Source organism: Pteropus medius, unplaced genomic scaffold (genome assembly GCF_902729225.1).
Source record: "Pteropus medius unplaced genomic scaffold, Ma_sr-lr_union100, whole genome shotgun sequence".
NCBI classification, from domain to species: Eukaryota; Metazoa; Chordata; class Mammalia; order Chiroptera; family Pteropodidae; genus Pteropus; species Pteropus medius.
Genome location: NW_024349802.1, coordinates 17635892 through 17660102, shown reverse-complemented (window position 1 = coordinate 17660102; position 24211 = coordinate 17635892). Strand labels below are relative to the sequence as shown.

Genomic DNA, 24211 nt, shown 5'->3' with positions numbered 1-24211 from the left:
TGATCCCCTTTACCCTAACACGATACTATATTTATGAAAAACTGCACAGCCTTAACTGAGTTTCCAGTAGAATCAGATGGAGCAAATGTGCTGATTGGTCAAGACAAAGTCCCTAATCCCAGTGGTGGCTGCACATCTCAGTGGAAGTTAACTAATTGGCTTCTGGGGTGTTGAGTGTGGCAGGAGGGGAAGAGATGTGTCCCAAGGGTGAGGAAGGCCTGAGTGGGCCAATGGGCTCTCTCTCTCTTATTCCACTGTGACACTGACACCAGGACCCAGGAGTTGCAGTGCCCATTCCGGAATCTCTGTCCTAAGCACCCTGACCTTCCATCTACCCCATGAGCTGAGAACCACAGGCCAGGGCAGCCCCATACAAGTGGCCTCCATACAAGCCCTTTCTTCTCTTCCTCTCTTCTGCCCTCCCCCATACCTCTGTCCTAGCAGGCACTTGGCACACCAGAGGCCCGCTGGGAGTCAGGCGGGAATGTTGAGCATCTGGCCAGAGCCCAGGCCAGCCCTGTGGGTTCATATTAGGGCACCTGCTAATGTGCAGGACCCAGGGGCCAGCTGCCCTGTGATTGGCTGGCAAGGCCAGGCATAGGGCCATCCCAGAACCCAGGGCCGCGTGACCCCAAAATCCCAGCTATAAATAGATGAGAACCTGTCAGCTCTCTTGCCCATAGCCAGCCTCCCCTCCCTCTTGGCCAAGAATGAAAAGGCGCCTTGAAATGGTTCAGAGGCCCAAATACCCAGCTAAGCTGCTCCGAACTCAAACCTTCTGCTGACCTCAGAGAAAAAGCTCCATTCTCTAGAAATCCAGGGATCTGTCAAGCCCAGGCCTGACTCAGCCTACATCTTGCTTCTTTCCCCAATAACTATCCTGGTAGAGCTACTGCTTCCAGCCCCCAGATTTCTGAGTCATTTGGATCACACTTTAATATGCTGCCACCAACAAGGCATTCATTAGGAACCCACTGCCCACTGCTTGGGGAGGTGTGTGTGTGAGTGTGAGTGACTGAGTGTGTATGTGTGTGTGTGTGTGTGTGTGTTGGGGATGCTGTTCTTTGCAGAAAAAATTTTTTAGAGCTTCTTTATAGCTTTGAGAATATTAGAGCAGCTCTCGTCCCTTACCTTACACAAAGGGAATGGGCCTCACCCAAGGTCACACAGTAAATGACTGTAGAGCAGGGACCAGGCTCACGGGTCAGTGCTCACGCAGGCTGATCACAGGCCCTTCTCCCAAGCAATGCCACTGGGGTTTCTGCCTATGTCGTGCCAATGGCCTGGCGTGCCCGTCTTGTTTCTCTCTTCTTCTCTTAATCTCACCCCTTCTTAGGTTTAGACCACGACCACCTCCACCAAGAAGCCATCCCAGTCATATTTAATTTCGCTCACAGGTGACCTGACCCCTACTCCCCACCAAAATATATACTCCCCTTAAAAATGTATTTATTGAGTCGCTCGCTTGGTGCTGACTAAAAATGACATTAATAATTATTTTCTTTTATTTAGGAGCAGAGAATAGAGTCCACCTCTTAAGCCAAATCCTAACAGTAGCTGTCATCATGTGGGTAAGAATTATGAGGCCTTATCCAAGATCAGTAGGAAAGAGTGAGGCAATTGATTAGTGATGTCTGTCCTGGCCACAGACTGTATCAGCACTCCTGCCAGGTTTTGCTACCCCTGCATTAGTATTTACTCTTCACTCTTTTGCCTCCAAAGACTAAATTCCTTAAGGCGGAAGCTCAACTATATAGATCAGTCAGCTTGAGCTATGAAAAAAGAAATTCCCCACGTCCTGCCCAAAACCCAAATGTCAGCCTGGCGGCAAGCAGACAAGGCAGAAGGGGAAAATGATAATTATCCCTCGCTCACATCTGGGGCTGCATCATGCAAAGAACTCTATAGCCATTTACCTCAACTAATCTGGACAAGAAGCCTAAAAGACAGGCAGGCACTCTCTCTCCTTTTCACATGAGTAAACTGAGGCACTTGGAGGTTAAATGACTGCCTCAGGTCATGCTACAGTAGTTGGCAGGCTCAGACCTAAACCCAGGTCACAGAATGGCAGCCATCCAGAAACAGCAGGAACCATCCAGTTCAGTGCCCCAAAGGACAAAGGACAGCCAACCTGCCAGGTGACTCTCCTACCTGCCCTCTCATCCCTATCCTGACAGGAAACTCCCTACCATCCAACGCAGGCCGGTTTATTCCATCTGGGGGCAGTTCTAGCCATTTGGAAAGCTCCTTCTTAGCCTGAGCTGGAAGCTCTCCTTATGACCTCTATTCGCCAGGCCACTCCTCTCCCATGTCAAATATTTGCAGGCAGCTCTCACGTCCTCCCGAGAATCTTGTTTCCTCTGGATTACACCCTTCGGCAGCGCCTGCCATTTGGAAGGACACCTGGTTTAGAGTCATCTTGCTTTCCAGTCCTTCCTCTGAGAGCACATCTGTTTGCTTACTTTGGCGACACAACCGTCTCCTTCCTAGTTCTAGACCCCGGACTTCTATTAACACAGCTAAATGTTCAGGACTATCAAAGATTTTTTGAGATTCATCATGTTTCACGTTCCCTTCCCCCAAATACCCCTCCTCCGCCAAGGATCTGCAAAACTAGAATAAACTAAAATAACAGACTGTCCGAGCAAGAAGGGCCTTAGAGACAGACCCCTAGTTCAAACCACTCACTCAGATAAAGGAGAAGGGCCCTGTCTCAGGTTCAGTGGTAAGTTTGTGACGAGCCAGACCAGAACCCAGATATCCTCCTCCCTGTCTTGGACTCTGCCCACCAACTCTAGGTAATGTTTGACTTGAAATCCACCTAATTCAAGGTCAGGTGAGCCAACGTGGGTCATACTGAGAACCGCTGACAAGTCAAGATGAGAATCTGACCCTGCAGGCCTGGGGCCAAACTAGGCCCCTGCTACTCTCCACACAGGGCTCATCTCTGGGTTAGAGCCTGTGCTTGGGGTTTCGCCCTCCCGGGTGGGTGGGCTGACAACATTCCAACCTCGCATGGCTCTGCTCCCCTTTTCCACCTTCCACGATGGAAGGCCTTTCACCCAGATGTCCTTTCAGCTTTGAGGATAGGGAAACTCACTTGCTGCCAGCCCCGGCGTGTCAGGAAATGCCAACTGAACTGGGAGAGCCCCCGTGTGGCAGGGCTGGGAGTGGGCTCCATCTACTCCTTTATCGAACATCACAGAGAGGTGAGCTACCTGGGGTGAAGGCACCAGGACACGGCACCGTGGGGGCTCAGTACATGCCCTGCCCTCGCCAGCTCGAGCCCCACCCCCACCACTTGTGTCTTCCTCCCCTGCACACCTGGTTCCTACCACACCAGCCTCCTCTAGGGATCCCTCCAGGCTTTCCAATGCTCTTTCTTCCCAGGAGGTCTCAAAAGTCAATCCTGGAACAAGCCTCCCCTGATGGCTCCACCCCCCACAAACACTAGTTCTTCCTTCTGCACGCCTCCTGGTCCCAGACCTTGTCGCCATTTGGTCTCCTCCTCTCTGTGTCTCTGAGAGCTCCATGGAAACAGCGGCCTATCAGTCTTTTCATCAAATTGTAGCCTCAGTGTCTAGTATACAGTAGATGCTCAATAAAAACCTGGAGGCACGAATGTTGCATGGTGCCTGAGGTGGTCCGGCAACACTGGGCATACCGAAAGTCGACCTTGCAGGCAGAAGACACAGCCCCTCCCCCAGACACAGCGTCTGTTGTCGTCCAGTTACTGAGCACTTACCTCGTGCCAGGCACTTGCATTCAGCCCACGGGAGTCTAACCACCCTCACCGCCGTGTAAAAGATGGGGAGACTCAACTCAGAGAAGCTTCGTGATCTGTGACGTGTACCCAAGATGTGACAGAGATGGGATACAAAATTCAGGACTGTTCCACGAGCTGCATGGAAGATTCAGAGCCTGGCTGGGATCAGACTGTGATGGGTCCTCATCCGATTTTATCGAGTAGCTAATGAAAATCAAGGGAAACCCTTCTGAGGAGAGGACTGACCCGGCCCTTTGACATGTGACGTTGTTGGGAGTAACAGCTTCCTAGGGCACCTACTCACCTAAAAGACTGGTCTGTAAGTAAACTCCCTGTGAAATACAGGCACTGGGCACAGCTCATCTTCCTGTGAGATGCTTGTAGAACCTACTGGATAATCCCTTTCCATGGAATCCTGGAAACTAAGGAGATAGTTCTGAGATCATGCAGTCAGTCACACTTCCCTTTTTTTCAAACAAGGAAACTGAGGCCACAAGTGCCAGGTCTTGCCTGAGATCACCCAGCCACCACCAGGCAGTTACAGATCCAGGATGTGTGAACTGGGGTGTTGGGGGGAAACCTGGGAGAAAGGGCGCGTGAAGGGCTGTGACTTGTAGGAGGTGACAGCTTCCCTCTGTGAGGTCCCACGAAGCTGAGCCGGGGCCAAGGGTGGGAGTTAAGATTGCATCTCATGCATCCTAAGGAAGCGCTTGAGGCAGAGTTGCCCAAAGATGGTCACGGGCAGCCTTGTGTGGTAGTTGAGGGCCCTGTGACTGGGCATGTGCAAACACAAGCTGCTTGGTGCGACGGCAAGAGAGGCAAGCACTAGATGGTGGGCGGTCTCCATGACAGAGCCTTGAAAGTCCCCTTGACCCAGAGAGCCTGAGAGCCCTGCACTGAAGCTCTTCTCACTGCCTCTGGGGTCTCTCTGGCCACTGGAGATCTAGGCGGAGTCAGGAGGCCCCACAGACCTCTTCCCCTCCTGCGAAGATGTAGGCTGGGCGTAAGAGATAGACTCAAGTCTTGCTGGGGGCGCGGACCTCCTCAGCACTCTTGGTTCAGGGGTCTGCCTCCCTTATGCCTTCCCCTGTAAGCACAAGGCATCTGCTGAGACCCAGCTGATGCTGGCCCATGCATGTGAGCAGCCGGATGCTGTGTGTGTTCATTCAAAGAAGAGTTTTAATTCCCTATATCCGAGTGTTTCCCCTTTGGGAAGCTGGAGCTCTGGGAGGAGGATGGGGCGGTACAGCCCTCATGGGGAGAGAGGACCAAAGAAGGCAAGAAGTTAGGATGGAGGGGGAGGGGGCAGGCCACAGGCAGTTTCCTGAGGAGTCTCAGGCTGTAAAAGGAGTGAAGAGGCCTCTGTGATCCATGAAGGATGAGGCAGACACTTAACCCTTCCCTCCCAATGTGGGAGGGTAGTGGAATACACATTCCTGGGTGCAGAGCCAGCAAGCCCCCTCCCACTCCTAGCTGTCAGCACCACTCTGGCCAGGCCTTACTACTGAGCAGGGCTGGCGATGGCCGAGGGGTACTGGGCTTTGTGAAGAGGTAGGAGAGCATGCGGGCGAGGGAAACCGCCTCTGGAGACAGACAGAATGGCCTCGGAGCCTAGCTGTGCCAACCCGGGTGACCCGGGCATGTGTTTGGGGACTTCTCTCAGGAGTTTCCACGTGCCTGTAAAATGGGCAGACTGTGTGTGTGTGTGTGTGTGTGTGTGTGTGTGTGAGAGAGAGAGAGAGGGAGAGAGAGAGAGAGAGAGAGAGAGATGATTGAGAAAGCTATTCCAAAGCCCGAGCACATACAAAGTGCTCGATAAATAGTAAATGAAACAAACCTCAAAACTGCCTCGGCAATAACGACAACGACAAAAATGGATTCAGGCTGAATTCTGGCCCTGGCCCTGATGCTTAAGACAAGTCGCATCACCTTTCGGAGCCTGAGGCCCTGAATCTGCAAAACAGAAATCATGACCTCCCTCTGGCGAACTAAAAAGTGCCACACACCGGGAAATGTTGGGTGAAGGGTGGGGTCAGGATTAAAGGCAGGGGCCAGGCAGGACCAGGCAGGAGCGTGACGGCGTGTGCACGTGTAGAATACAATAGCTCGGGAGAGCCTCACCCAACTGTCGCCAAAGGAAAAAGGTTACTGGGCTATTTCCTCCTCGACTGAGAACCACGCACTGTCTGGTTCAAACCTGTCTGAAGCCTCAGAGCTAGCAAGTGCAAGAGCAGGGATATGAACTCAGGTCTAACTGCTCAGGTCTCTCTGTTAATCTAAGGTGCTGGCCTCTGGGTGGGTCATTCCCAAGGCCCCTGGATGAATTCACTGCAGCCTAGCCGTAGATGGTACCAACACCCTACCCAGGCCTCCCCAAGCCAGCATCCACCTCACAAATGATCTCAGGATCCTCTGATCCATGGATGGTACCACTCCAGGGGGCATTTGGGAGTTCCAGGCTGGCACAGTGATTTGACTTGGAGGCCCGGGATACTGTTTGTCCTGAATGCACACGCAGTCCTGCACAGTGAAAAGCTGTCCAGCTAAAAAGCTTTGGGCACCCCTTTTGGGAAACACGGAACATAGGCAAACTTTTCACAGTGCATATGGAGAAACCAAGGCTCATAGAGGGAAAGGAATTTGCCCATGGTCACAAAATAAGCTAGCAATGGAAACGAGGCCCTTCCTGCTTCCTTCCCGTGGTCTTTCGGCACGTCCATCACCTACTCTGCTGTCTTTTCTACAATACCTGTAAGAGTTAGAATGGAGTGCATACGGGGTCCAAAAGAAATATACTTGCATGAGGACGCTAATAACAATGATGGAGGAAAAGAAGTGGGGTCATGGCTTGCCAGAGAAGAAAGGAGGTGGTGGAAAGAAGGCTGGGCAATCAGTGCTCCCTCGATGCTAACCACTAGGGGGCAATGTTGGCCTCAGACAGCTTGGTTGTATTGGAAGAATGACAAGAGGAGGCAAGGGAGGACTCTCTATCAGTTAATTTCCATCTCACTCGATTTACTTTCCTTATAGACCATCCAGTGGACCTAATGCCTCAAGTCTCTTCAGGGCTGCCGTGGAGAGAGGTGTGTGTGTGTGTGTGTGTGTGGTGGGGGAAGCTGGGTGTGGGTGGAAGGGTGAATTAGAGAAGGAGGTCCAAAGAGAGATGCGTATCAGAAAAGCCACAGAGATCCAGAGCCCTGAGCACTTTCTGACTCCCATCCTAGGACAGAGGAAGAAGAATGGGTATCCCTACCTGAAGCCTTCAAGACAAGATATACACAGCTGCAGACTCAGCATCCCTTTGTAGATCTTTTAGAAAATGTTTATTTCAAGTGCCAGCCAGCTCCAGTTCATGGAGAGGACTGCTGGAAGCATCGTTTTGCAAAGGGTCCTGAGGCCTGTCTAGATTCAGTGGGGATAGCACGGTGACCGATTAGTTCTAGCTGCCATGGGCACTGAGAGTTTCAACGTGTGTGCCATCTCAGGCATGCTTTTCTCTCTTCCAGGAATCCTCTGCTCGCCTCACTACGGTATCCTCTAAGCAACCTAGGCAGTGGGCAGAGCAAGAATGATTGAGCTCCTTTGAAGGGAAAGAAATTGAAGGCCTGCAGGGCCATGGAAATTGTCCAAGGTTACACAATGAGTCGGTAATGATAACGGGAATGAGAACCTGGGACTCCAACTCTCCTCCTACTACTGCTATGTCCTCTGCCCCCAGTGACCAACAGAAGTGCCTTCTCTGCAGCCTCATGGGACTGTAGTTCTGGCTCCTGCAGGAAGGGTGAGAGTTCAGCTGTGTGAGGCTGTCAAGAGGCTGTTAGAGGCCTCCATGGCAGGGAACTGCCCTACCCCACCCCTACACACCCCTACACACCCCTCATATTACCCTTAACTGCCTGTGAACACACTTAACCCAAGGAGAAAAGGGGAGGCTGGTTCAGGTGGAGCTGTGTAACCAGTTCCGTCTGTCTATGCCTACCTAACAGCTGCCAGCACCGGCTGCAGCTCTCCCTTCTCTCTGATTGTGGGTACATGTCACTCAGCGGGTCACGGCTCCCAATCTCAGACGAGCCCATCTAGACCCTAGAAAATGCCGAGGTAGAGTAATAATACCAAAAGGTCGTGCTGGACAGTAAGGAGCACTGCACTTGGAGTCCAGAATCTTAGACTGAGGTTTCGGCTCTGCCACTCACCCACTCTGGGGCTTGGCCAAGTCCTCACCCTACCCTGAGCCTCAGTTTCCTCTCTGTTCAATAATGATTCATGGCCCCCAAATGACAGACCAGCCACATCAGAGTTACCCATACATGGGGCTTGTGAACACACATGGGCCAATCCCAATCCCAGACCTGAGCAACCTGGGCACAGGGCCTGGAATCTACACTGTGAACCAGTTCCCCAAAGGACTCTGAGATCTAGGGACAGCACCCAACTCCTGGGCAAAAGGCTCTCAGCTCCCAAACCAGCAGCCTCATCTCCATGACTCCCTTGAGCGGGTCCTGGAGAATCTCAGCCACTTTCTTAGCAGGCAAACAGGGACTAGTGACAAAGAAGAGTGGCCACAATCAGTGTGGGGCAGAGACAGGAGGGAAAGGGGGCGAGGATCAGACCCTGCTCAGTAGTCAGATCACATGTGGGGCAGTGACCTAGCCATGCTCATCCCTAAAAACCTGGCACCCCAAAAATAGCCTGGCTTTTAAGGGATGTAGCCTGCATGCTGAATGAATGAATGTCACAGCTGGGAGTCTTAGAGATCATCCCAATCCCCCACTCACTGCTCAGATGTGACAACTGTGGTCAGGCAGGTCATCCATCGTGAGACCAGACCCCAGAAGGACAAAAGCGGCAGCAAATCTTCACTGAGCCCTTATTCAGGCACAGGCCTACTGCTAAGCACTTTACCTGTATCATCTCATTTAAATTTTACAACTCCCTAGGGGTATGTAATAATTTCAGTCCCATTTCATAGGTAAAGAAATCTGGGCCCAGTACACACAGTGAGCAGCAGCACTGTTTAACCCAAGCCACCATGCCTATGCTTTGAACTTCTCTACTGTGGTGTCTTCTCACCAAAGGGAGCAGGGGGCTCCACCAGGCTTTCTGCCTCATGGCCACTGAAAGGAACCTGCCCTTGGACTTCTGCTGCTATAAACCTCCTGGCCTCTACTCAAAGGGCACTCGGGTCAGAGCTGAAAGGGGGACCCCAGGTCAAGTGCCTCATTTGTTCCCCAAAGTGGTGCTAAAATGGCCCAAACAGGCAAAGCTGGGGCTGAAGCCCCAAGGCACACCTGTAAGACAACTCCTTTCTGATTGGCAGGGTGTGCAGGCTGCCATGGGGCCCCGGAACCAGGCTGGGTGAGATCCTGGGGACAGAGCACCGACATTTTAGAGAAATACCAGCAGGGTGCCTGGCAGGAGGGGCTGGTAGGCTGAGCCCTGCCTATAGTCACTCAGTCCTAAAGAGTCACCATCGAACCAGGCGATCGGGTCCCCTCCTGCAGATTTTACACTCAGCTCCCACCTGGAAAGGTCTGTCTGTCTTCCCTCACCCCATCCCTTTCTAAGAAGGCAGGGATGCTGTCCATCTCGTTCCCTTGCCCAGTGATGGCAAATGGTGGGCACTGAATAAATGTTTACTCAAGAAAGGAGTAAAATGCAAAGTTGAAAGTGAGTGGTCCTAACAGCAAGGGATGACGGAACCCCCAAAACGGGCAGAGGTCGCTCAGGGTCAGGGCAGGTGCGAGAGGGAGTCAGTCAGGGAAGGTTTCCTGGAAGAGGACTGAGGCTTTGAAAGGTAAGCAGGAGTTCAACAATCATTTTAAGAGAATAGAACCTCACAAGACAGAGGTGGAGAAGGGACCAGGAGGAGGTCAGGCTGGAGGAGGGCAGCCGAACAGGGACCAGACTGAGACACAACTTCTGAGAGCAGAGGCTGCTTTGCCCCAGCCCTGCCCACTGGCCAGAGAAGGAGCCAGCGGTGTCTTCCCTCCTGTGGGCAGCCATAGCTGAGAAAGGTCAACTGCCACGTTCAGTCATATACTGGCCCCCGCAAAACACTAGGCAGAGAAACTGACAGGGTACAAAGGGCGTCATGCTTTGGGTGGAATGGTTGTGTTTTGTTTCATAAAAAGCATGTAGACCTCATTTGGCTGCACAAAGCGCCACCATAGCAATGTCTGACCTCAACTGCCATTGCAAGAAGATGCACACAGAAAGCACAAGCCCAGTCAGCACTATTAAGGAAAAACACCGAGCGCCATACCCCAGCAGCAAACAGCACCCTACACCACCACCATGGCTGGTACCATTACCTTAAACCCCACGGTAGGACCAGCAGCACAGGACACCGTCATACTAAACCACAGGTCACAAGCACTGTCGCACCAAACCCCACCACAATGCCACCACCTGTCATTCAGTAGGTCACAGAGAACACAACAAACACCACAGCAATACCATGCTACCGCCGCAGCCAAATCCATCATGCCAAACACCACAATGGATGCATCATTAGCATAAACCCCACATCCCACGACAGCCAGCACAACACAGACACCATCACACCCTAACCTATCATCAACACAGTCAACAAAGTCCCTGCCAAACACCCTCACAGCAACAGGTCACAATCACCAGCTCAGCAGACTCACAGCAAAGGCCTTCGCCACCAAAGCTACTAAAACAAACTCTGACCCGACATCTAGCATTAAGCTTGCGCCTGTTTATCCAAGAGTCATGGGGCAACCCCAACCCAGAGTAGATCAGAGCAGGCCCCGCAGAGGGCTCTCCACCCCAGCACAGTGTGGGCCGATGACTCGCCCTGTCTGGCTCTTGGCTCTACTGGTCCCTGACCCCACACTGTATCACATCCATCCCGACGACACACCACGGCCACAGCAGATCAGGAGCTCACAACAATCTGGTTTCCCATCCCAATGCTCCCCTTGGCCCCTTTGGGACCTGACTTCTTCACTCCATCTCACCCCAACGTTCTCAGTCTCTTTCCACCTGGCCCATTCTCCAGATACATGCTCTCGTCAGTCACCCTGGCTGAACTCTCACAGAGGAGGCACAGCGAGGAGGTGAGGGGACTTTGGAAATGATGGAGTTCACCCCTACAGCAAGCAATGTCCCCCAAAGATGTCCACATCCTAATCCCACAAACCTGTGAATGTGGCACCCTACATGGCAAAAGGGATTTTGCAGTTGTGATTAAGTTAAGGGTTTTGAGATGGGAGATTCCCCTGGATTATCTGGGTGGGTCCCCTGTAATCACAAGGATCTTGATCAGAGGGAAGCAGGAGGGTCTGAGTCAAAAAAGGAGATGTGATAATGGAAGCAGAGGCCGGAGGAATGAGACCACGAGCCAAGGAACGTAGGCAGCCTCTAGAAGCTGGAAGAGGCAAGGAAATAGATTCTCTCTCCTAGACTCTTCAGGAAAAAATGCATCCCTGCCAAAATCTTGATTTTTGGCCCAGTGAGACCCATTCTGACTTCCAGAACGCTAAAATAATCAATACATGTTGTTTTAAACCACTGAGTTTGCGGTAATTCACTGCAGCAGCCCTACGAAGCTAATACAACCCTCATCCAATGTATAAGTGAAAAAATCCAAAGGCTGCTTTCCCCACCCTCAGTGGGCTTCTGGTCCCAGTGAGAAGCTACCTCTCCTGCAGTTTATCATTTAGCCATCTCGAGTATCATTTGTCAGGGGGAAACACAAGGTTGTATGTAGAAGGATGTAAACAAATAGTAGAAAGTTCTAGGGGAGCAGAGTTCAGTTCAGTGAAAGTAACACTTAAGCTGTCAGATGCCCAAAGGGAAGGTGACACCCCCAGTGGGAATGAATGCTCTGTCCTTAGAGGTGACAGTTGAGTGAGTACAGCATTTTTCAGGGTTGCTGAGAGAAGCTTTCTTACTTTAAGAGGAAATTTAGACCAAAGGATATCCATGAATTCATGATTTGAGAAGGTTCTAGATTTCTAGAATTCTACTACCTTAAGAACAAGGCTCTAGATTCCCCAGCAGTTCTAAGACCTGACCCTGCCCTTTGATAAAGTCAGAGACCCCATGCCTGTGAGACATCCCAACGACACCTCGCCACACATCCTCAAAACTTCCGGGTGTTTCCACAGACTCAGAGGAAAAAGTAGGAAGAAGACTCCTCCCCTGGGAACCCTGAATAAACCATCATTTCTAAACAATTATTTTATTATCAAGGAATTTTTGCAGCAGGTCCCACCCAGACCACATGTCCTGGAGCAGGGAGAAAGGCTGGAGGCACAGGAATGCCTTTGTGGGCTCCTGTACCCCCTGCACACAGACCCCCTCAGGCCCCAGACCCCACCTCCCTGAACTTTACACCCCAGACCAGACCCTTCCCCGTCAGCCAAGCCAGCGTGGGAAATGGGCTGAGACATCCAACATTGCAGAAAGAGGACTGTTGTTCCCAGCAGAGAGCCGACTTCCTCCCCTGGCACAGGGGCCAGGGGCCAGGGAGTTGCTAGGACGGCTCTCCGCCCACTCAAAGCAGAAACCTTGTCCTCATCTCCACGCCAGCCACGCTAGCCATGCCAGGCCGGCACTGCCAGCCAAACTGACTTGGAAAGGAACACGCTGGTTTTGTTTCCTCCTCACACCCCTCCGCCTCCCCTACTGAGTGTGACTGGGTGCACACTCAGGTTCTCAAGTGCAAACAGGAAATCTGCTTCTCTCAGAGCCACTCAGAAGACATTCACCTTCCCCAGCGAGGTCAGCCACCTGACTTGGTGGAAGGGGACAGGTCAGGGGACGGGAAGTAAATGAACAGACAAGTTCATCATCTCACGTTTGCCTTCAGTGGGACCCAATGAAACCATGGTGGGTGCTACCATGCTCTGTGAAGGGCACAGGCAGGACTATAGGGTATGAACCCAGGCCTGGAGGGATGAGCTGCCGCTTTAGGCTGGCCGTGGGCAGAGACCAAGAGCGCATTAAACCCTCTGGGATCCAGGAGCAGGCCCGATATTTGGTTTAGGCTTGGTTGGCAGGTAGTAAGAAGGTTAATACTCCTGGGTATTTATCGGAAGGAAACAAAACAGTAACAAAAAAATAGCTGCACCCCACGTTCGTTGCCACGCTCTTTACGATAGCCACGATATGAAAAAACCTGTGTCCATTGAAGGGTGAATCGATAAAGAAGATGTGGTATATATATATATATATATATATATATATTATATATATATATTAATAATATACATATTATATATATTTATTTTGGGTAAGTAGCAAGTATCCCTGCTCAGACCACCTAAGAGACATGCTTTTATCCAAGGGACCTGCTGCAAATATATAATATTATATATATATAATATATATATTATAAATATATATATATATATAATATATATATAAAATAGTATTCTATTTTATATATATATTATATAATATTATATATATATAATATATATAATATTATATAATATATATATAATATTATATAATATATATATAAAATAGAATACTACTCAGTCATAAAAAAAAAAAGAAGGAAATCCTGCCATTTGCAACAATATAAATGGAACCTGAGGGCACTATGCAAAGTGCAATAAGTCAGACAAAGAAAAGTCCCGTATGATCTCATTTATATGTGAAATCTTAAAAACAACAAACTCATAGATACAGGGAACACATTGGTGGTAGCCAGAAGCAGGAGCGGGAGGGGGTGGTGAGTGAAGATGATCAAAAGGAACAAACTTCTAGTTATAAAATAAGTCCTGCAATGTAATGTACAGCATAGTTAATAATATTGTATTGCATATTTAAAAAATTTTAATGAAAAAACATGAAATAGTGGCAACTGAGGTCTTTCTAACCCAATGCCTGGTCTCTCTGAGTCCAGTACCTTCACTGGCCAAGGATCACGTCATCCTCATACCACCTTAATTCCACTATGAATTCAATGGTCCCATATCTCTAACTAGCTCCCACTACCCCTCTGTAGCCGCCATAGTGGACCCAGCCTCCTCTGCAGGGCTGGAGACCATTATGCCTGGACCAATGTCCCTCTGGGGCCATCTCTCCATGAGCCCCACTCCCAAGCACACCCTGCCGGCCCTCCCTCTGGCTGAGCCACTCCACCACCACTTCTCCTGATCCCCACTCTCTTGGCCCCCAGCCCCTCTACCAATTCTTGTGGGATGTGGGGGTCCTTCTCTGGACCTCAGTTTCTATGTCCAGTGAAGGTGGAGGGTCTCAAATAGAAGTTCCTATTTTGGGCCTATGCCTGGCTATCAGTCTACGAAATCACACGCAAACTTTTCTACATTTTGACTCTTTTTCTTACATGAAAAGGGTCTGTACAGTCTTCAGAATCTCTCACAGAAGCTCTGACCAAAACAAGGTAAAAGCCCCAGGAGCGGTGGTCTCTGAAGGCTTTCTCGCTCTCTGGACTCCCATGTCCTCATCTCACATACACATTCCACTCAGCCACACCCAGGAGCTCGATGGGCCTCGACAGAGGCTTAAAACACCCACTCTTTTCCCCGAACTCCACCCTTCACGACTGAAATTCCCTGACTACAAGAAACAGAAACACACCACGTGTTTGATGCCTTTCATTCAACTTAAGAGCCAAAGTGAGTTATAACTTCATAGGAGTAAAGAAGAAAAGTTCAAGAGCCAGGACCAGGGGCCACAGTGAAGCTCTCAACGCCACTGTGGTTCCTCCAGGAATCCTGAATGGAAACTGCAGGACCGGGGCAGGGCCAGAAAGAGGGAGGCTGCAGGCCAGGTAAGGGGAGAGCAAGGGGGCAGGGGGCAGGCAGTTCACCTCCCGGAAGGGACCTGAGGAACTCAAGGGAGAGGCCACAGGGAAAGCCAGAGGATAGAAGCTACAGATTCAGCAAAACACCCACATGTCACCAGCACTGGTGACAGGTACCGTGCTAAGTTCTTTAAGCATGCATTATACTGCTTTACCCTCATGATTACACCAGGATGATGCTCCTGGCATCCAAAGGGTAGTAGGTGCTCCCATTGTTACTGATGAGGACACTGGGGACAGCGGGGACCCGCGGCCTGGCACGTCAATAAGCTACAGAGGCAGGATTAGACCAGAATCTGTCCCTCCAGGGCCCACAAAACCAAAACAGCGCTGTGGAGTGTGAGCAGGGCCCAGACGCCGGGCCAGTACCAGTCACTGAACAAATGCACCAAACGCCCCATGCCGCCTTTATTAACTGAAGCGGCAGGAAATATGCCCTGATTCCAGAAACGTTCCTGCTCCCCTCAGCCTGTCCCCCTGTTCAGGCCATGAGCCTTTTCCTCTACCTTTACTTCAAAGATGTGCAGGCAACTAGGAATGCGCCATGGGACCAGGTCAGATGGGATCTGCTAGACCTCGGGGCAAATTCCAGAAATGACTCCGCTCCTCCCCTTCTTCAGGGACAGTCAGGCACAGCAGGCCTCCGTCCCTTTCTAATATGTGTGGCAGATGCATGAGATTGTTAGTAGGACAGTGTCTGTCATATTTGCATAGCATTTGGGCTTCACTTGCATTTCATTCCACAAAACATAAGCAGTGCCAATCCCAAGCATGTCCCAGACTTCCACACACCTGCTGCCACCACTGTGAGGGACGGTGGCATAAAGGAGTTGTGATGATAATCACATGGCTGCTGTAGATACATTAGGTCCATGTATTCTTATTTTATTCCTGCACCCTTTTAAACAAGGTAGGAGGCTCAGAAAATCCAAGCCATTTGCCTAAGTTCATACATGTTAAATGGCAAAATCCCCAGACCCAGCACTCCAACTGGTCTAAGTCAAAAGCCCAGCCCTTAGCTACCATTCAATGCCAAGGTCCTGCCCCTGGCTTCAGGGGCACTATAGCTGGTGTAGCCCAATATCAAGTCCCACCCCAGCAACTCTTCCAGGAACCGCTGACACAGTGTTCTTTCCCTCACTGGGCCCATCAGCCTCAACCTTCTGATAGTTTGCTGCTTGCTGGTCGCTGTGGTCTGCTTGCTCACGGTTGTGTCCAAGTGCTGAGCACAGGACCCGGCTCAGCGTATGCCGAAGGATGTCCCAGGTGCAGCCTTGACCCTTGCAGCATGTCCCGCATTGCGTGTGCACCGGTTCAGCAAGAACCGTACCCCTTCTCTGTATGTCTCCCCTTACATACATAGCTCCTTGTATGTAACAGATTCTCCATCCCATGGGGTGAAGGAATCATGGGAGAGGAAGAAACTCTCCTCTACTCTCAAGGTTCTTTGGGCCGGTCTAATAATCAAGTAGACACGAGACAGATTAGCAAGAGGAAATAATCAAATTTAATAGATACATATGTATAGGAGCCTCATACACATGAGAGTCAGAGACACCACATGTACACCCTGCCCTATAGATAGGTCAAAAAAGGTTATTTCTGATTATCTCTTATTATGGGCAAGGCCCCTAATTCAAGTTCTATGAGATAGTTAAGAGACGGACAGAAGTTTCTCTTGCGATTGTGATTAAAGTTGCCTTTAGCTCAAAACGATCCTCATACCACTGAGGCACCTCTTGGGGTGACTCATTCTGAAACCCCACATAATCTAACATGGAAGATGTGGTAGGAAAGCCCTGGGTTCAAATCCCAGCCCTGCCACTAACACACTGCCTGACTTGGGCAGGTGGCTTGGGCTCTTTGAACCTGATATCCAGGGAAGGTATGGGTGGCTCCCAGTTTGACGGGCACTTGGGAGCCAGGCCCTTCGCCAACTCCCAAGTAGGAGCCTTGCAGCTGCCCCAGGCTGCTGCTAGAAGAAGCCTGGTGACCGATGTGGGTCGTTCTTAAGCACACGCACTTCCTCAGGTCTGTGAGAAAGAGGAGAGCAGCGGGAGCACCACCTTCGCGCTGAACCAGCCCACCCCGTCTGGGGCGCTGCCACCTTCGCGCTGAACCAGCCCACCCCGTCTGGGGCGCTGCCTGACTTTCATTTATATGCTGCTAAAGTTCCACTCAGGTCAGTAGCCGTGTAAGACCGGCAACTAAACCCTCAGCGTCTCCAGCTCCCGGCCACCAAATCAGGAATGGTGGCAGCACCACCTCCCACTCCCTGCTCCAAGGTAGCAGCTATTGTTATGGCATCTCCAGGCACTGGGCCCATCTGCTGGCTAACCCCAAACATCCACTCCAAGAGAGAGGTAGTTATTTCCCATTTTTACAAATAAATATAGAGGCAAATGGGAGTCAATTACTTGCCTGAGATTATGAATAAAACCCAACGAGCTCTCTAGGAGAGACCAAACCACAAAAAAACAGGATCTCAAGCTACATCCATGAGGAACATTATCTGCTGCCATCAAAACAGTGAGTTAAAAAATGGAAAAGACCATGGAAAAGACCCTTTATAAACCTTAATAAAGATCGATGAGACTTTAATAAAGACCTATTATCCAATATAATGCTAAGTGAAAAAGTCACAAAGATCTGATTTGTTTCAAAAGAAAAAATGTATTATGGGAAGAATGGTAAAAGTACGGGTGTTTTTTATTTCCTTTTGGAGGGTATATCGATTTCTTTAATTTTCTTCAATAAAGATTTAATTCTTTTATAAAAAATATTTTAATAAATTTTTGTTTTATATTTAAAAAACAAAGCAGAAGCTACTCTGATGTGAATCAGAGGAATTGCGACTATATAAAATGGCCAATTCTTTAATCAATTATATGTGATTTAAAACTAAAAAATGTGAAAAATTTATAACTATTAAATATTTGTTGAATTTTTTTTTTTTAAAAGCAGGCTATGACCCCACAAAATGCCACCAGAGCCTGGAAGTTAGGATCAAGTACATTGGCAGAGCTGGCCTGCGGTCACCTTTGAATCCCTTGACAATGAGCTCTCAAATACAACCCCGGATCTCAAAAGGTGGCACCTGCCCTGACACATGACCACCCTGGAGATCCCACGTGGATTTGGCTCCCCCAGCCAGGTCCTAGTACTTGTCTTTTGAAGTATGTCTCACAACAGTACTGGTGATGTGTGTAATGCACAGCGAGATGCTCTGTTCTGTTGACTGTGTCCCTTGCACTCAACAGAGAGCCTGGCATGAACCGTGGCTCAATAAATATTTGTTGAATAAATGAACAATCGAAAAGATAGTATGATTGATTAGGTGAATGAGTGAATGAGTGAATGGATGAGTAAGTGAATTCTGACCTAGAACAAGGTAAGAGCCTGGACTTGCCCCAAAGGCAGGTTACCCAGCCAGAGTCCACCTCACAGTGGGATATGAGATGGCCAAGCGACCTTTTAGCTTTACCACTGTACGCTGTACCTTCACATGGCCATCATGTGGTACTATGTGTGGGATAGGGGGCAACGGTCATGGTTTAAGGGGGAGGGAAGGAGAAAAGGTCCCCATCACCCAGGTTGTTGCTAGGAGAGATTAATCCAGGCCAGAAAATGCCCCACACTGCCCACCTGGGCAGCGGTGTCCGTGGGAGTCCAAGGCCTCCACATTAATCTATGTCACTATAGCTCTGACCAGCGTCTCCCTCTGGCTGGGCCTCCCTGCCTCCTCCAGGCCTAGCCGACTAGTCTATCCCTCCTGGTTTATCTGCATCCTGACCCTGCCTTGGGCCCAGCTATTCCAATTCTAAGAACCTCTCTCTTGTTAAGCCACCCAATTAGCCCCACTGACCTCCACTCTCTGCAGCTACCTGAGCAGCCAGGCGTTAAATCGCAGATCTAAGGGTGGAAATTGACTTTGTGTCCATGGTGGCTGTGGATGCTGACACCATTAGCTGGAGAGCCAATCTGGAAGTCCTCATCTGTTAGGACAGCCTGCCAGAGCTATTCTGAACTCGGGGAAGTCCTCAATTCTGCAACTTACAAAGATCTTGAAGATTTTACTTATTTCAAAGAGATAATGTAGCTCAAGCAATGGCCTAAAATGCATTTATTCACTCACTTCACCCAGGCTCACTTAGCAATCCCCTCTGGTGGGGCCTGCTCTGATTTATAACTAGCATATCACCTGCTCCAAAAAGATGCTCAAACACCCGGGTCTCTACATAGCCTCCCTTGAATCCAGTTTGCATAAGTTGGGTATATTTTGTGAAAATGACATGCTCAACCACTAATGGACTTTGCCCTTGCTGTCCCCACTGCCTAGAACCCCTTTCCTCCAAAAGGTTGCTTCCTTTCTGATTTCTCAGGCCTCAGCATGAATACCTCAGAGGGGCTTCCAGACCACCCCTTCTAATGTGGCTTGACTTCCCCCCTCGATTCCCATCACATGTCCTTATCTTATTGATTCTCTTCTCGGGGCTTATCACTAGCTGCAATCATCTTGTTTATTTTCTGTCTCCTTATGCCAGCTTGCCATCGGCAGGACTGAGTCTAGCTCACTGCTGTGTCCCCAGGTCTAAGCAGGAAATGTGCATTAAATATGAGTTGGATGAGAGGGAAACGCCCCTTGGCAGAACAATGAATGAACCAGGGAGATCCAGGCCAAGCCAGATCCAGTCTCAGTGGCATGTCAAACAAGGCACTGGACCTTAAGGCTGTGGGCCCCAGTCAAGAAAGCTCTGATCCACTCTGCTCACAGGTCAGCAGATGAGGCCCCCATGGCTTGTGGGAGGTCAAGGGAAGCGGGCTGGCTGAGTCAAGTTCCCTGAGGTTACAGGAAGTGATCTACAGAATCTATAGGGGCAGGAAAAATCCCTAAAGTTCCTCAGAGTATGTATTCTAGAGTTTCTAGGTAGAGGCCAAACAAAATCTACATCAGGACCTAATGCTGGCCAGACGACTATGCTGCCATTCCTATGACCAAGAGAGCAACAATAAACATAAAACAACAATAAACTAGGACATACGCTCTCCAAGGCCAGGGCTTCTGCTTCTTTTGCACTAAATCCCCAGCATCTGGACCAGTGCCAGCACATAATAGTCACTTCCATAAGTGTCTTTTCAGTACCTTATTTTTTATTAATTGTCTCCTACACAGTGAGCACTTTATATACAAAGTCCACTGGTTCTTCAAATCATCCTTGTGTGTCCAGGACTCCTATCATTAACTCAGAGGTGAAGTAAGATGCCCAACCAGCAAGGGAGGGCAGGGCAAGGCCTTGAACCCAGGGTGTCAGACGCCAGTGCCTGGCTCACTGACCACAGGCAGCCATGCCTCCTGCAAAGCCAAACAGTAAGTATGACACCATTAACCAAGCCCCACCATGTGCCAAATGGGGAACCACTGTGGTTACAGAAACCTTTTCAACAGCCCTCTGCACTTTACAGGAAAGGTGACTGTGACCCAAAAGGTAAAGTCACCAGGTGGAGAGTCTGCAGCTAACAGCTGGCAGAACTGGGACTCCAACCTAGGTATTTTTCAGTTCTGAAGTACAGACTCTTGGGATATGGCCACACAGCATTCCCATGATAGAGAAAGGCTGTCATAGAAGCTGGGATAATTTACTATAAAAATCAATTCTACTACATAGCAAGACAACTGAGGACCCCGTTGCCAGTCAGGCCAGCCCTGACATAGGACTCTGGCAAGTCCATTTTCTCTGGGCCTCACTTTGCTCACCTGTTTAACCAAGATGATTAGGCTCTAAAGTTTTAGGAATCTAAAATCTTATCACTCATTTCAAACTAAGTAAATATTAATGTGATGTTTCTACAGTTTTCTATAGTTTATAAAGCATTTTCCCATTGATTATCTCATCTATCCAACAACCCTGCTATTAAACTAACATCCTCACCTTTCAGAGTGGGAGAGACTGACTCAAGAGTTATTGAATTGTCAAGTAGGTGGCAGGACCAGGATCTAAATCTCTACCCTAATCCAGTGGGCTTCCTCCTCCAACCCAGGCTGCCAGAAGGGAGGGCGGAGCCTGAGAAAGTCCCAGGGTGCTGTGAGGGAAGGTTGGGGAAAACAAGCCCACCCATACAAATCGTTAAGAAAACAATCAACAGCACAATAGACATTCTTTAGAGAAACCAGTGACTCCTAACCATTTGAGAAAGACTGCAAATTAAAACTCCAGAGACACCAGATGACAAAGATCAAAAAAGTTTAATACCACACTGTGTTGGTAAAGGTGTGAGGAAACAAGCATTTCTTATTCATTTCTGTTGGAATATAATACCAATAGAGTTCCACGAAGGGGAATGTGGCAATATTCATCAAAATTTTAAATGCACACACCCTTTCACTGGGCAATTCCCCTCCGTGGTATTTACTCTACACATCTACTTATACACATACAAATTGACAGTCAGAGATGTTCACTGCAGACTAGTAGCAGCACTAAATTAGAAATAACCTAAATCTCCAACAGAGGGCTGGTTAAACAAACTAGAGTCAAGCCAAAAAATGTAGTAGTTCTTTCTTTGCATAATGGTACATCATGATCTTTAAGATAAATTATTAAGTGGAAAAAAGCAAGTTGCACAGCAATGTTCTTAGCTTGCTACCATTTGTACAAAAAGTGGAATCAGGAAGTTAGACCATATATATGCTGGTGTTTGCAAGGTTTATCTCTGAAGAGCATGTTAGAATTGGTAGCAGGGTTGTTCTGCAGATAGGAATACAAAAGGACAAAGATGACTTCCATTTATTACTTTTACAATTTTTCAAGCAGGATCACATATTACATTTTCAAAATAAATACAAAAGCAAGTCTATTGTCTCTTGTCCATTGAACAATGCTGTATGTTGAAACCAGTATGAAAATTAACTTGTTAGGTAGCTATATCTTCCTGGAGCGTGCTATGTGTGACACCCCACCCCCACCCACAGAAACACATACAATCTCTTCCCCTTGGGTCTGCTCCATTTGAAGCCTGAATCACAAGAGGGATCAGTTAACACTTCAAACAGCCTAAGAGTCTAAATCAGGAATCCTGGGTTTGAATGCCTTCTCTACCAGCAAGGGTGTTTATCTTGCTCTGTACATATTAACAAACATATATACAGATGGATATGGTAGACAGTGTGTGGAATAAAAGCCAGACCTTGGGAGTGATTAAATCTTGGGGTATAATGGCAATTGGTCATGTGAAATACTTGGAGGTAATCAGATATTTCCAAGCCAAATACTGAGTTAAAACAGCAGCAGTTACTGTGGCGGGTGCAAGCTGGTGAAGTCATAACACTGGTGACCTTATAACTGTTTATGACCCTACAACTTGCAAATAGCTTTGAAATCCATGGTACCTGTATTCTCACAGCAATGAAGGGGTCGTTCCCACTTTAAGAAGGAAGAAGAGGGGCTAGAAGAGGTCACATGGTAGGCAACAGTTAACCCCAGTCTAGAGTCTAGACTCTCTCCCTCTCAAGGTCACCAGCAGAAATCAGCCCATAAATAACTGCTGGGAGGCAGGAAAAGTGTGCCCAAGAAGGGAAGCTTAGCTGGAGGTGGAACCTACATTACTTAAAAGAAAAAGAAAAAAAACAAACAAAAAAACGCACTGCTTTTGACTGGTTATTTCTAGGTGTTGGAATTTTTTTTCCTTTTACCTAATTGTAGTCTCTCAAATTTCAATAAATTAACACTTGCCACTTTTGTAACAAAAAAAAAATACAATTTATATAAAATTTTTTTAAAAACCCAGATAATCAGATATTCTGTCGAAAGGCATTTAAATACACCAAACTGCTAAGAGTTGTTTCTTGAGGGGAAAGGGTTACAAGACGGGAGTGGTCTCACTTTCTCTGACCAGTTAGTTCCTAACATTGGAAATTTTTTAAATTATTAAATTTGTTTTATTAAAAATATTTTTAACATTAACTTAAACATATATTCTATTGTCGAACAACCAACCAAAATATAAAATGAAAAAAGAAATTTAAGACAATTATTTCTCCAAAACACTTTGAGGTCAATGGTGAACCATGGAACAATGAAACATATGTCTGAGTTGTAACAATATAAATTTTTTGTTTTAAATTCCATAATTTTTAGCTTCCCTTATAATCCAAGCAAGTTGTTTTAAAATTTTTAACTTTTCTGTAAGGCTCAGAGCAGAGCTCACCCTGGATGTAGGCAGATCCTGTCCTCCAGGCTGAAGCAGGACCAGGCCGCCTGCACGGGCACCCGCCGCGTGCACCTGGCCCTGCCCGTCAGTCCTGTCGCCACCTAATCCACCCGACTGCAAAATGCAGCAGCTGGTGAGGGCCGGAGGGAGTTGGGTAGCTCTGGTGTTGAATTGCCTACTGAATTGCCACATGGTCAGTACGGTTGCTGTTTTTCCACTTGATGTGAGCTTTCTTTAAATAATTGCAGACCTCATGGTTGAGCCAGCAGCAGCTCTGCATGAGAGACACCAAGGGCCAGGGCCCACGAATGGCCTTCCTGGCCCTCACAGAGCACCCAAGACGGAGAGCGAGGACCCCCAGGGTATCTGAGAATTCACCAACACCTTCCCTCCCCTGTTAAATATTTTTTAACTGAAATAGAGAAGAGAACCGAAAGGCAGTTTGACACATTACAAAAAATGATTCAAAATGGATAAAACAGGACTGTGGGGAAAAGGAAGACATCAATTTTAGATAGAATCTAGCTGTAGAGGATTTTGAAGTTCCTGATTTTCACCCAATCTTTTTCCACCCCCATGAGTGACTTAGCCAAATGTTCCGTGATTCACTGGGGAGGTTGGAAATCGGGGATTCTCCTGCCTGGACTTCCTCCTCTTCCTTCTCCTCCTTCTAAACCCACTCGTTTAAGGCACATGATCCCATGACACATCCCTTCCAATTTGCAGTTCAAAGAGAAGTCAGCACCTGTCACCAGGAAAGAGGATGCGACCAGGGTTAAGAACCTGCAACTGGCTTTGCCGGCTGGCTGTAGGGAAATTCAGTTGCCTGTCTGGGATGTGACAGTTCCCTAGCTCCATCTGTCCCTAGTAACTAACTAACCTTTTCCCTCTTTTTCCAGAACTTCGCGGTTCTGCCCCCCAAGCAGAATTTACGAAAGCAAGACAGCCCCCTTATAGAAAAATCATGAGTCACAGCATGGCAGAGATAGGACAGATGAGGAAACTCGGGCCCAGAGAGGGGCCTGACTTGTCCAAGGTCACACAGCAAAGAGGAACCTGAACCCATGCCCTTCTTCCAGACTCCCAGGTTCAATGTTTTCACCATGGCGTTCCACTCATCTCCAGCGCAGCCGCAAAATTCTCAAAAAGATTTCCACTTCCCTAACGCTTGCAGAGGAATCAGTGGAAGTCATACTTTCTTGGAGGAGTTGCAACTATTGCAAAATCACACAATAGGAGGATGTTGCAACTCCAGAAAGACTGGGGATCTGTTGCTCTACAGAGATAATCCTGGGAACTTAGTTTAGACAAGGCACAGACATGAATGGCTAAGGGGCCTCTTTCAAAAACTATCCCTTCTTGACCAGGTGGACTTGGGGGGGCCACAAATCCTACATTCCTGTTGAGTTCCTGCCACAGCAACCTTATTG

The 24211-nt window shown here is 48.6% G+C and overlaps 1 protein-coding gene and 1 long non-coding RNA gene across 4 annotated transcripts in view; both read right to left on the bottom strand.

Annotated features, from left to right (window-relative positions):
• The window catches only part of PPARGC1B (PPARG coactivator 1 beta), a 99622-nt gene that overhangs the window by 61022 nt on the left and 14389 nt on the right, over positions 1-24211 (bottom strand). The gene's annotated exons all lie outside the window — the stretch shown is intronic.
• On the bottom strand, positions 1809-12965 carry LOC120581537 (uncharacterized). The gene is made up of 3 exons (XR_005647316.1): positions 8046-12965; positions 5964-5967; positions 1809-1821 (listed from the first exon to the last, which is right to left on the bottom strand). It is a non-coding gene; the product is annotated as an uncharacterized LOC120581537 (long non-coding RNA).